We start from the raw sequence: 12,496 nt of genomic DNA, 5'->3' as shown, positions 1-12,496 counted from the left end.
GTTGGCAAACTCTCAGTGACTATAAGATACTTCAACTAAATTCAAATGTACATTTCATTGTGAACTGGCAACATCTAGTATGAGCTAAAACTTATTCACCTTACTCCCTCCTAGAGTGACTTCAGTGGTATAGCGTGAGGAATTTGGCTCACAGAGTGAATATTCAATACAGTGAGCCAGATTTTGTTCTTGGCTACAAGTGTGGAACTCCACTGGCTTTACCCTTCAGGTCCGAGCTGAAAGAAAAAGTAGATCTGTTAGATGTATAAAGGATATAATAAGAATAAGAATAAACTCTGTAGGCAAGATTTTAGGCTCCAGATGATGTGAATTTATTTAACTGTTTTCTCTCTCCCCTTCCTTTAGCTCTTCATTTTATCATTTCAAACACCAGTTCTGCTCCCATTGAACTCAAATAGACTTTTACCAGTCATTTAAATGGGAACAGACTCAGGCCAGTTCACTGACTCATGAGACCTCCCAAAGGAGCATGGAGAATTCTCTACCATTTACTTGCTCTGGTGGTAGCACTGCAGAACATGGAAGGAGCGAGGCTCCTGATCTGGCTCCCACTGAAGGCAATGGAAACCCCCCATTGACTTCAATGGGAGGCCTATGAGTGGGCTTCACTGGTTCTAACTCACTGGGCCACAGGTATGAGGTACTTATAGAACCAGATATTGGTAGGAACAGTCTTATCCAAAAAGGAATCAACACTTTGAGTGAAAGTGTCTGGAGAATATTATGCACTTTACACATATTAGAAAGGTGAAGGAGAAAAGGCTTCTGACTGGTGTGATATTGAACTAATGATTCAAGAACCATATGAAGTACTTTTTAACCACCCCGTTGAGCAGTTTCTAAATGTAATTCTGCTGCTGTCACTGTTCCACCAAAACGTTTTGTGGACGTTTGCAGATTTTGACTCTGCTGCTGGACAAGTGATTGATAATACATAGACAAGGCACGGGAGTGTGGGGAGGAGGATGCCACATTTTGACCCTTATATAGCAGGCATTATATAGGCAGAGAAGCCTTTCAAAACCTTAACAGCTGACCAGACTGGAATAAATGACCCAAGGTTTTCGATCTGTGGCTAGACATTTCTGCTCCGGTGGCAAAACTCTGGCTCACTATGCCAGGTCTGATTTTCTTCACTCTTACACCAGTTATACAGCATAGGCTTGAATGGGATTACTCTTGATTTACACTGGTATAAATGAGAGGAGAATCAGGTCCTTTGATTTTAGAACATATAATGTATCTTTCCCATTTCACTGAATGGCACCAAGGCCATTTTATTCATATTTCACTGTTCTCTCCAGCTCTATAATGACTCTGTCTAAAGATTCACCAGTTTATGACAAAGGCCTTGAGAATTCTGGCCCCATATCAATGAAGGAGCTTACTGAAGTCCACTAACATGGCACACGCCGGGCTTACTCCGTGTACAGTGTAGCTATTGGAAAGGATGTGATTTGAGCTTCCCTGCGAACAAATGGAGGACATTTCACAATCTGTGGAGTCCATGCAGGTCAGAAAACCAGAATTCCAATCAGGCTGTGAATCCAATCCAGCTAGCCAAGGAGACACTATCCGGATGCAAACGGTCCAACTTTTGATAAATTGGGAGAGTGCCAAGTGGAACTAACAGCTACATTTGTAATAGCCATGATGGTATTTTAGCCAGATTTTTAACACCATTGTATATATGGTTTTGTTTATAGTAGAAAAGCTATGTCCAAATGATCAATGATGACTTACAAGTTTCCTTTTTGTCTTACTGTTTTAAACTGCTACTAGTGATAACTGAGTGACAGAACATGAGAAAATGAATTACCACCATTACTTCAAATATTCATAATCGTAAATCTTTTTTTTTAAAATGTGCAAATGGGATGAATGAAAGACAACTTCAAAAGGACCATATGTCCATAACATGCAGGTATATTCTATATACTGTACCAGTGAAGTTCTTTTCTTTACTATTATGTGGAAATATATGACAAGTGCAAAACTTTCAACTTTCTAGCCTCGGTCAGTGGATTGAAAATAAACATAAAAATACTGTGTGGGTGAATAAAATAGGGAGGGAAATACATTTCTCAAAAGCTGAAACTTATTCCACAATTTAAAATGTTGTTAATTCAACCTTAGATTCAAAGCTATTCAGAAATATCGGATTATATTTACAGTACTCAGTAAATTGAATTCACAATACTGAAGCACTGTTTTTGTACTCCCTTTTGGAATATGCTACATTTGTGTTTAGAAACCTCTTCTTCAATGAGACAAAACAACAACAAGTGTTTGTGAATCCAACTGTAGTTTACCAATTGGTTTCACCAGAATTTAATATGTTTACTGGCTATGTTTAAAATAAGCCAAATGCATCGTTTGAACATTGGTGGTAGTTGCTTTGATATAAGTGCCTTAGTATATATTTTATCTTCGAAGGTTTGGGCTGCAATTAGATGATAATTTGTATTCAAATTATAGATACAAACCTGGATTGGATGGCAATATAAAGCAGACAAATAAATATATAAAACCCTTGAAACATATCCAGTATTAAACTTATTTCCATGTGTGGTTTGGGCCATTTCAGACATGCTGCTCCAATAAAGTTATAGAAAGGAAAAGGGCTAGTATCACTTCCTCCAAAAGTTTCAGATGTTCATGTTTACAAATTTGTACTGCACATTAATATGTAAACATACTCTATTGGGAACAGATGGATATACAATATTTACATGTTCTTTCTTCTTACTTCATATATATATATAGGCTGGTTTTGTCTCTTAAAGCACCTGAAAGATGTACTGACTATTTAAAAAATATGGATGCAAAACCAGCCAAATCATACCACATTAAATTGTTATTTTAATTTTCTGGTTGTATTGCAGGCATTTATTTGTCTAATATGTGGCCTCGTTTTTTATTTTATTTTCATCAATATCAGTTTGAAGATAGATAGTGTGTACTGACAAGCATAGTGATCGCTACTGATGCTTTTCGCCAAACAGAAACAAAACCTTTGTATGGTGAATACGGGAAATGGCTCTGTAATTTGAACATTCTGAAAAAGATATCCATAAAACAAACCAAAATATTGTTATTTCACAAAACGAAATGGCATTTCTGACACTTAAATATGGAGGTACTATATATTGTTGTAATTATTAGTAATTATTTGGATTTCAGTATCATGAAGGAGTTCTAGTCATGGACCAGGACCTTGTTGTGCTAGGCGCTGTACTAATATAGAACAAAAAACGATGGTTCCTACCCCAAAAAGCTCAAAATATAAGTATAAGACAAGAGACAACAGGTGGATACAGACAGATGGGGAGCATCAGGATACAATGAGACAATACTGAGCTACATGATTGACAGTGGTCTCAGGCTACCAACTGCTTAACCATTGCCCTGTTTTCTGTAGATATAACTGCAAAGGAGAGCTTTAAGAAGGGATTTGAAAAATAATGATGTAACTTTGGAGATTTTCAAGGGGAACCCATGTCTGAGAGGCAGCATGAGAAAAAGTATGACGATGCTTGTTTGCATATTTAATAGGAGGTCAGTAATAGTTGGCTTTACTGGCTGAGCAAAGGCAGGGGCTGACATCTTATTAGTTTAGGAGATTATAGGTAGCATGCAGATAGGCTGGGAGTGGAGTGGATTTTTATTTCAATTTTAGGTTTTTTCTCTTTTGAAAAAGAATTTGTTTAAGAAACCTAACCCTCTGATTAGCTCTGTTTATCTTTGTATAGCTGGGCATCTCCCTACCTGGTGGACCACTTTTTATTCTAGTGATACTGACATAACTGTGATGAGCAGAGGCTCTCCTTTGGTTTCCAAGAGACGAGGCTTCTGGAAAAGCTTACTCTGGGAGGAACCCCAACTCTGGAATTTGCTCCCCTATTGATGTGAAACAGCCTGTAAAGGGCATGCCGCAAAACCCATTTTCCCCTGGGTTTTCAGGGTGGAAGCAATTTAATGAAGACTGGTACATATGAGTAGGGTGGTGTTTCGTTAGCTTAGATATTTATTATCTGGTTGGCAAGCTCTGATTGGGGATGAGTGGAGGCTGCTGGTTTTATTTCTACTTTTAAATATTCGCTGTAAATATTTAAATACATAAATATTTGCTGTGCTGTAAATATTTGCCAGAAATGCCTAGATCTTTGGGCCGATGCTGCCATTGTTTTGTATAAATTAAAAATTACATAAAATATAAAGTATATAAGATATGAACATTAATATACGTAACACATAGGGCTTGGGTACTCAACACCCTGCTCATGGGTTGGGGAGAAGAAATCACACCATTTCAACCCCTTGTGTAATTTCATTCCACACCGTCTATTCAGTCAGGCTGTGTGCAAGGATTGGGCCCAGTGTGCATGTTTTTGACAGGAATAGCACAAGTTAGAGCTGCTCAGAAGGAAATCAGACTATACTCTTAACCTGAGCCTCACATCTATTCTGATTTTCAGATCTGATAGCTAAAGGGCCAGCTAGGTATTCCACAGCAAATAAAATTTGTGAATGAACATGAATTAGATCCTTAAACTGCAAGCAAAGTGGATTGTAAATTGATTTCAAAGTGGATTAAGATTTAGGATCTTGTAGGTACCTTTTGTGAAGAAATCACTTCAATATACGATTCGAGGCAAACCTATTTTCAGAAGAACCTGTGATATTTGACGTACATCTCAGGGCCGCAGTGGGCTAATCATTCCATTTTGAAGAAAGGAGTTCAAATCCTGCTTTAGTTCATAAATGAAAATGAATTTGAGTGTATCATTTTATTCCCCATTTGTGCACTTCATAAAAACACTGACTGACGTCAGGCCAAAGGCCAAAGACCTGAATTACAGGACTTTTATTGCAGGTCATGACTGTCATGCCTTGCCACAGCAGTGAAGGAAATCTAGAACCTCAGCTCACAGTATGCCTGCCAGCCACCTCATGCCTGTGACAGTAACTTGCAGATTTCATCCCTGAACTTAACTATGAAAAAAAAGCATTGCTGGAGTTGAAAATGAAAGGCAGCTGTGAGACCTGAGCATGGGTCCCACGTTAAAGTAGTCTGATCATTTTAATAATGCTCTTTCTACTCTCTCTCTCTCCTAATGACATTTAGGTCATTCCTGAGAACTCTTTACAGCACAATCACCTAAATAGCTGTAATCCATTTTGGTCTTCTATGACGTCTGCAAAAAGTACTAACAGGCCAAAACCATGTCCAGTCACAAAAAGATGTCCTTAGTCAGCAGATATGCTCTACGACCACGGTTTTCAAACTTTTTTTCTGGTGACCCAGTTGAAGAAAATTGTTGATGCCCTTGACCCAACGGAGCTGGGGATGAGGGCTTGGGGTGTGGGAGGGGCTCAGGGCTGGGGCAGAGGGTTGGGGTGCAGGGGTGAGGGCTGCAGGGTGGGGCTCAGGGCTGGGGCAGGGGGTTGGGGTGTTGGAGGGGGTCAGGGCTCTGGGTTGGGGGTGCAGGCTCTGGGGTGGGGCTGAGGATGAGGGGGTTGGGGTGCAGAATGGGGCTCTGGGTTTGGGGAGGCTCAGGGCCGGGGCAGGGGATTGGGGTTGGGGCACGGGCTTACCTTGGGCGGCTCCTGGTAGGCGGGGCAGCAGGGGTGCAGAGGCAGGCTTCCTGCCTGTCCTGGCACCACGGACAGTGCTGCACCCCAGAAGCAGCCAGTAGCAGGTCTGGCTCCTAGACAGAGGTGCACAAGTGGCTCCATGTGGCTCTCACCTGCAGGCACCCCCCCCCAGTTCCCATTGGCTGGAAACTGGCCAATGGGAGAGTGGAGCCAGTGCTTGGGGTGGGGGCAGCGCGTGGAGCCCCATGGCCCACACGCCTAGGCGCCAGACCTGCTGCTGGCTACTTCCAGGGCACAGCGCAGAGACAGGACAGGTACGGACTAGCCTGCCTTAGCTGGGCAGCACCACTTATGGGACTTTTAACAGCCTGGTTGGCAGTGCTGACCAGAGCCACCATGACCCAGTGCCTTCCATTCCGCGACCCAGTTCTGGGTCACGACCCACGGTTTGAAAACCACTGCTCTACTGAGTCACAACCCTCCTACTTCAGCGTTGCTACTTCAGCTTTGCTACTTTCACACAACTTTGCTACTTCGGCAACAGCCACACTACACTGATTCTGCAATTTCACAATTTAAAAAAATTACGTATTTTTTGTCTATGGTTTATAGTAATATAAACATGAATAGGAAAACAACTTCTTTGTGATTTGGAACTGTTTTATTAGCAAAGGAAATCACACTTTCTCCCTACTAGGGCTGCCATTTCATGGTTAAACTCTGAGCCCAATTCTTTCCTCACTTACACTTGTGCAAATCATGAACAACGTTATTGAACTAAATGGAGCTACCTTAGTGAAAACTGGTATATGCGAGGTGGGATCTGACCCTATATATTCTTGAGGCTAATGCTGGCGGGTAGGGTTTTTACAGATGTTGGCTATTATATCAGGGTTCCTTAGCTTTCTGTTCATGTTTCATACAGCTGATTTCTCTTTGTGCCTGGGTAGTGTCTCCTTTTTACAGCTATGTATTAATCTAAAGGTTCTCAAACTTCATTGCGCTGCGACCCCCTTCTGACAACAAAAATGACGATACAACCCCAGGAGTAGGGGGCCTGTAGCCTGAGCCCTGCTGCCCAGGCCTGGAGCTGAAGCCTGAGCTTTGCCACCCAAGGTGGTGGAGCTTGGGCTTGGACTTAAGCCCTGGGCCCCAGCAAGTCTAACGCCAGCTCTGGTGACCCCCATTAAAATGGGGTCACAACCCACTTTGGGGTTCTGACCCATAGTTTGAGAACGGCTGTATCCATCCTTTGCCATGTCCTTTCAGGAAGGAGCTACCCTCTACTTCTATATGTCAGACCAGTTTCCGTTCCCATGAAGTATACTTCACATCCTAAAGTGCTAGGTAAAGTTCCAAATTTTAAGTTTTTGTTGCAATTCAGGAAAGTAAGTGTTCCATATTTTGTACGGGACCCTTTATGTTTATAATCATAAAGCACAAAGCGGCAAATAAAATTTAAAACCTTTCTGTGGACTTGAAGGTAAATACTGCCTAGAAACAGCAAAATCCCCAGAAACAGCAATACTGGATAGCTAAAGCAGATAGTTTGTTAACAACAACAGAACCTGATGTGTTTTTTTAAAGAAAATTTCCAACTGAATGTACCATGAAGATATATTACATTCTTAAGGAGGGGTTCAGGTAGTTTCTAAGATTTTAAAAACCTTTTTCTTTAACATTTCAATAGTACAACTTCTCAGAGAAGTTCTATGTTTTTCTTTTTGGTGTTTGATCGAAATCTCATCTTTTAGTAGGGCATGGTCTCCAACAATTTCCTCAATGCCTCACTTTACAGCTGTTAGCTCTTAACAGCTAATCAGCTCAATTCAGCTCACCTGTGAGAGTGATCTTTGACAGATCCATCTGCTTTGAGTCAGGTTTGTGACTAAAAAGGGCTTAGACTCAAAAAGGAAGAAAATAATAATGGACTGGCAAGATTACTTTCAGTTATTCTTACTATTACCCCAACCTGTGTTTCAAAGATATTCATTTTACTTTTGCTTTGGCCGTTGAGTGCATTAGAGTATTGCAACCACATTAATTCACCACCAGTCGAGTCGAATTTCTCATACTAGAACCTATAGAAATAACATTTTATGCAGAAGGCTGGAGATTATTCAGGAGATCAGATTAATTTCCATCATGTTTACCATGAATATTTCAAGCAACAAAACCAAAAGAGAGTCAAATGGCATGTCAATAAATATAATATAGAGAAAAAATGGACTAGGCCTGTTTCACAGAATTGGGTACTATGATGGCAGCATCTGTCCATCCATGGGTCTTTTATTAACCTGCTTATTCCCCAGGGCCACATGTTGCATCTCTTTTTAGGAAAATTCCCATTGAAATGCACATGGCCATTTATTTCAGTGAGAAAGAAGCAGAGAGAAAAAAAGTCCTGCTGTACCTCTATTGAATATACCTCACCTCTCATCACATGCTCCCATATAGGGCTTTGAGGGCCTTTCCCCTTTAACATCATGTTAAGTATGATGTTCCTAGGTTTAAATCGATTTGATGCACATTGAAAAAACTGGTTTCAGAGTAGCAGCTGTGTTAGTCTGTAACCGCAAAAAGAACAGGAGTACTTGTGGCATCTTAGAGACTAACAAATTTATTGGAGCATAAGCTTTCGTGGGCTACAGCCCACTTGATCGGATGCACAGAATGGAACATATAGTAAGAAGCTATATATATACACATACAGAGAAGGTGGAAGTTACCATACAAACTGTGAGAGGCTAATTAATTAAGATGAGCTATTATCAGCAGGAGAAAAAAAATTTGTAGTGATAATCAAGATGGTCCATTTAGACAGTTGACAAGACGATGTGAGAATACTTAACATGGGGAAACAAATTCAATATGTGTAATGACCCAGCCATTCCCAGTCTCTGTTCACACGCAAGTTAACAGAAAAGGAGTACTTGTGGCACCTTAGAGACTAACAAATTTATTTGAGCATAAGCTTTCATGAGCTACAGCTCACTTCATTGGATGCATAGAATGGAACGTACAGTAAGAAGATATATATATATACACATACACAAAAGCTTATGCTCAAATAAATTTGTTAGTCTCTAAGGTGCCACAAGTCTTCCTTTTCTTTTTGCGGATACAGACTAACACGTCTGCTACTCTGAAACCCAAGTTAATGGTATCTTAATATTATGCAAACTAGATATTGAAGTATTATTAACCTGTAAGGCAAAGTAAGGGCTGGCATAGCCCAGAGATTATTTGGCCAGCTAACAGGCTGGTGGTGTCAGGGAGATGAAACCCAGTTAAGTATAAGCAAGTATGTCTCTCACTGGAGGTGGGGGGAGGGGCGGTAACAGAGCGATTCACCATCCTGGGGATCCCAAGAAGCATCACAGTACTACATTACTTTTCTGTTTTAATTACAAAATAATTTACCTTTAAGGCTAAGGAAATTATATGCACATTCATAGTGATTTTTGCTGAGGATAGGAGGTGACTACTAAACATTTCTGAACCCAACTGAGGCATATTACAAATAAGCTTGAACATACAGATCTTTTCTCCACATTTCCATGCATAAAAATGAGTGCCAGAACTATTTAGGGAAAATTGCCTCCCCACAATTCTGGAGAAAAGATCCCATTGACACCTGCATATACAATGCTTCAACTGCAGGTTTAAAATCAGCCTTTTATATCAAAATCTGAGGGCATTTAAATATCAGCGGGGTTATAGAAGGAACTTCCACTTAAAGTTAAATCAAAACCTTGAACAAAATAACATTTGTTGAACGCATTTTAATGTAATATATACTACCAGATGACCCTCAGAAGATAAAGAATCCAGCACATTTCTCAGCAAATAGGTTAAGGATCTCTAAACTACATCAAGACTTGGTCCCAACTGTGCAAATCAATAGTAGTTGATTGCACACATTGCTAGCTGCATCATGACCTTTGCTTGTTGTATACTCCATTGTGCTCCAGTTCTTTCTGACCATCATTCATTGCTATTAGATAACATATATGATATAGTGCATGGCTGGTAAACATTCCGTGCAATAAACTATTATTAATAATAAACTATTATTGTTACAGTTGCAAAATTGAGCACATAGAGAGGTCAGAAAAATCAGTGTTAAGGTTGAAAACTCCACCCTAGTTCAGTCCCCTTGTGTTTATAATTTAAAATGGGATGAGAACCCTGTTAATTCAGACTGAGCTAATGTGCTTCATAGTGACCCCAGTAACAGCCATGTTAGACTGAGCTAAACAAACAACACAGCTAATTCTAAATGTTTCTGTTCATATGTGAAATCTATCAAAGAAAAGAACAAAACAACAAAATCATGTTTGGAGGAAATGAGGGATGTTACAATAGAAGCTGTAATTCAACTTTAACTAGCACATGCTATAAAAACACATGCTAAAATAAAGCAAACTTTAGAGAGCAAATCCTGGAACTATATTTCACAAGGTAGGGAGGGGACTGTTCAAAAGTCAAACACTACTGAGATTTATTATTTATCAAGATTAGAATTCATTCTAAACATTGAGATCTTCAATTTTACATCATAGGTTATTTCTGAATAGTATTGCAAACAACTCAAGCTATTAATAGCTTTTGTTGACCCAATCTTGTTACAGCTAAAGTTAATGACTGAAGGAAGTACCATTGACTTCACTGGAAGCAAGAATTCAAGGACTAACTAAAGAAGTGGATGTTGCTGGGGTCTCGTATAGATCTTTCTGTTTCTGGGATTCACAGCCTTTTCTCTTGCCTCAGGGACACCTTAATGTGACCTAAATAATAAGAAATCTTGTCTTCTGACAGTATTTCACCTCCTACATGGTGGAAACATCAAAAGAAAAGATTCTATGTTATTTTAGCCCTATAAATGGCTCCCTGTGGCATTAAAAAAAACCACACACATGCGAAAGCTATAAACACAACTGCACATGGAGAGATATTGGACTTTCTTCAGGTTTACCTGAATATCTTTATTCTAGCGTCATTCAGGGACCAGAATGCAGTGAACTACTAAAAATGTTAATTATATTGAAGTGAAACTCAATACTTACTAAAGCTATAAACGACTAGACAACAAGTTTACTAATCTTGCTCCACTGGACAAAAATCATTACAAAATGTTTAATTGTAGAAATGTACAGATATCTGCTCTGAATTCCTCTCTCTGTTTTCATTCTCAGGTAATTTATTGTCAAAAATGTTACATATAGCCATGCAAATTTACATTTTTCTTCCTTTATCCTCATTTAAAACCTTGTCATTTTGATAATTTTTGATTTAATATTATATTAAATACAAACCAGGAAATAGCTTATCAATATTGCAAATAAAAAATTAAATTGAAACAGGAAGTTCTAACATCCAGCATATAGGCCAGATCTGCTGGCATCCAGGTGAATGAGAATTCTGCCATTGGCTTTGCTAGATCCGGGATAGGCTATTGCTTAACAGATAATAGCTGCCCCATGTGCCTGGGTCCTGTCCCCCTCTGCACTGACCAGCACTCCCTTATGAGGTGTAGCAGCTGGCACGCTCCCCCTATGCTCTAGGAAGCTCACAATGCAGCTTCCTGATGATCCTGCTGGGGCAGTGCAGCTCCCCACCTCCTCTAGCACAGGGCTGTGGGTTTCAAGGTAGGGTGGAGTGTAACATCTGTGCTCCAGACAGATAACGTTTCCCTCCTTAGCACTAGCAGCTATTTTTCTTTACCATACCCTCTGTGAGGAGAGAGGCCCCAGATTATGCACTGTCTGTACGCTGCCTCAGGCCCTGCAATAAGCCCAGAGACCTTCTGCTTCTGACCATTAAAGCTAGGCACTCTAGGTATTGTGAGACTGAGCCTTCTTCTCCTCACGTCCTTGTCACAAACTAGACACTTTTCCAGAACTGTGCACAAGCGACAGCTCCTTCCATCGGTGCAGCAAGCTCCTCCTTTGTACAGGTCTCCCCGAGGAGACAAGAAGGGACCAGATGCTCCATGGTCTGCACTTCACCACACTCGCATCTATTTGTGTCATTAGAGTAGACCCGTTTGATCATATTAGTCTTTGATCTACCGGTTTGTGTACGTAGGCAAAGGACTGAGCCAAGATTTTTAAAAAATGAGTGCCAACAGATGGTTTCATAAATCTATATCAAGTGTACTCTGACCTCAGCGACATCTATGGGGCACCCAACACCCCTGAGAATCCAGGCATTCATTTTAGCACCTATGTATTGTAACTCCTTTTGACCAGAGAAGCTAGCAAAAAAATGAGGATCTTGTAGATTTTTCCAGTTAGGAGGAGAAATTAGTGATAGTTAGGTATTTCTATGCTGGAGTTTGATTTATTTACATGCAAAAAGTCCTGTTTTCCTAAACACAGTAGGAAGCAAGCAGCTAGGAAATGGTTCCTTTGCTCACTGTTCCCAGCCTCTGTCAGCCAGAACGTGGTATCCAAAAAGCTTTCTTTCCTGGTCACATTTAACATCCTTTGGTTACTTTCTGCTTGTCATTCCCTCGCTGCCTCTGTCTCTCTGTGGGACTTCAGCTTGTGTTCTCTCTCTCCCACATGCACACATAGACCAAAATGGTTCCACCAATCAAAACTGCAGCTGCCCCTGCAACTGAAACCCCTTGGAGCACATAATTCAACTTCTATTCAGCTTTTACATCTGCCTGTGTTTGAGTGCTACAGCCAGTGTTTCAGCCACCTGATTGCAATGGCTTCTCTACTCAAAACAAGACGTTTTAATTCAATTCATAATAATATGTATTTAGGTGTCTAACTTTAGGCTCCTATCTTGGCAAGTCTTGGCCTTGGCCTTTAGCACACTGTCCTGTGTTCCATCTGACCCAGCAGTGGGTCAACAGAGCTAT

Source organism: Lepidochelys olivacea (genome assembly GCF_965140295.1).
Source record: "Lepidochelys olivacea isolate rLepOli2 genome assembly, chromosome: 9".
Taxonomy (NCBI): Eukaryota; Metazoa; Chordata; order Testudines; family Cheloniidae; genus Lepidochelys; species Lepidochelys olivacea.
Note: the sequence above shows the minus strand (reverse complement) of the source record.